This window comes from Belonocnema kinseyi, chromosome 10, assembly GCF_010883055.1.
Source record: "Belonocnema kinseyi isolate 2016_QV_RU_SX_M_011 chromosome 10, B_treatae_v1, whole genome shotgun sequence".
NCBI lineage: Eukaryota > Metazoa > Arthropoda > Insecta > Hymenoptera > Cynipidae > Belonocnema > Belonocnema kinseyi.
This window is the reverse complement of record NC_046666.1, coordinates 61,084,295-61,086,114: the sequence shown is the minus strand read 5'-3', so window position 1 is coordinate 61,086,114 and position 1,820 is coordinate 61,084,295. Positions and strand designations below refer to the sequence as shown.

Here is a 1,820-nt window from a genome sequence, read left to right as displayed (position 1 = left end):
CCCCCCCCCCCCCCTCCATGCAACAAAGGAACTATAATGACACCTCGAAAATTAAAACATATAAAACTCGGTGTCATCTAGTAGAAAAATATACATAAAAAATTTAATGTTTTTACCATTTTCAATTCTTTTCATAAAAGAATTCAATTCTTTAATAAAATATAATATTAAGAAAAATTCTACAATTTTCTTAAATCTTTTATGAAAACGCTCAAATATATTTTTTAAGCTCGAAACCCTTTACTAATTGTTTTAGATACTTTGAATTCATGTTGATTCTGTCGTTAATGTTGAATCATTGTGTACTTTAAAAAATTGTAAAGAAAAAACTTTCTTTTTATAGATTTTTTTAAAATATCCCACAATCTTTTTAATTCTTTAAAATCGTTGGAAATACCTTGACATATTTAAAAATATCTTCAAATATTTGAAATTTCATTGAAATATTATATAAAATTCCTTGAAATTCTAGGAAGAAACATCAAACTTAATAATATTCTTCTCAATTCCTTGCAATTGTTTAAATCTCTTCAAACTTCCTTTGAAACCCTTTAAAATACCCTAAAATATTTCCCATTCTTTGAAATCGCTCTGTATCCCTTGGATATTTTTAAAGCTCTTTAAAATTCCTGGGAATTTTAGAAAAAATCTAAAATCTTTATCATATCTTCAATTTTCTTTTCTATATTAAAATAAGAATATTTTCAATATTAAGATAAAAATATTTTCAATATAAGAATATTTTAAATTAGCTTAAAATATTTAAGATTCTTTAAAATCCTTTGAAATTTCAATAAAATATTATAGAATCCATTGAAATCCCGTCAAATTACATAAAATATGATATTCCTTGAAATTCCTTGACTTTTTAAAAAACTTTCTTAGAATCCTTTCAGATACCCTACATCTGAAATAATTAACATTCAACTAATTGTATAAATACGAAGGTAATAACTGATAAGTCTGTTTTTTCAATTCATTTATTGAAATATTATAGTAAAATGTTATTACTATTTAATTCTGTGTAAAAAATATTTTGTGAAGGAAAAAATAATAGTATTAAACAATATAAAATTATGTGTACGAAATCTTCTATGTAGAAAACATTTTATGTATAAAAAGTGTTGTGTATGAAAAATGTAACAGTATTAAATTCTGCGTGGGAAACATTTTGTGTAGAAAATATTCTGTATATGAAAAAAATAAAAGTATTTAACAATATTAAATTCTGTGTAGAAAAAGTTTTGTGTAGGAAAAATATAACAGTATTAAATTATGTGTAGGAAAAATATGATCAGTAAACTTGTGTACAATATATTTTGTGTAGAATAAAATTGTGTAGGAACGAGTGTAACCCAGCGGGTAGTAATAATTTCAAAATTGGTAAAAAAAATACTTTTTAGGTGTATTTTTACAGAATGATGGAAAAAAATAAACATACTAATCTAATTATACCGATATGAAGTATTTGTAACATTATTACAATCTTTTATTGTAAAATTACTGAACAAAAAGTTGAATTTTTAATTAAATAGTTGACTTCTATACCTAACAAAATGATTTCACAAATAAAACGATGCATTTTCAACAAAGTGCTTTCAGTTTCAAGGAAATAATTGAATTTTCAACTAAAAAAGATCATTTTTCAACCTACTAGGGTAGTACAATAAGTCCTTTGAATGACCAACAGATGGCGCGCGAATACTCCAAATCATCTTTTTTCAGTCAGCACCACTCCCGACTAGATATATGGTGCAGTCACAGTCCACATCTTCTGAGTTTACGTGTTTTTATAACCAAATGAAAAAAAAAAATTGTTC

The 1,820-nt window shown here is 24.4% G+C and overlaps 1 protein-coding gene across 1 annotated transcript in view; it reads right to left on the bottom strand.

Annotated features, from left to right (window-relative positions):
* Positions 1-1,820, bottom strand: part of LOC117181646 (vesicle transport through interaction with t-SNAREs homolog 1A) — a 10,686-nt gene that overhangs the window by 6,861 nt on the left and 2,005 nt on the right. The gene's annotated exons all lie outside the window — the stretch shown is intronic.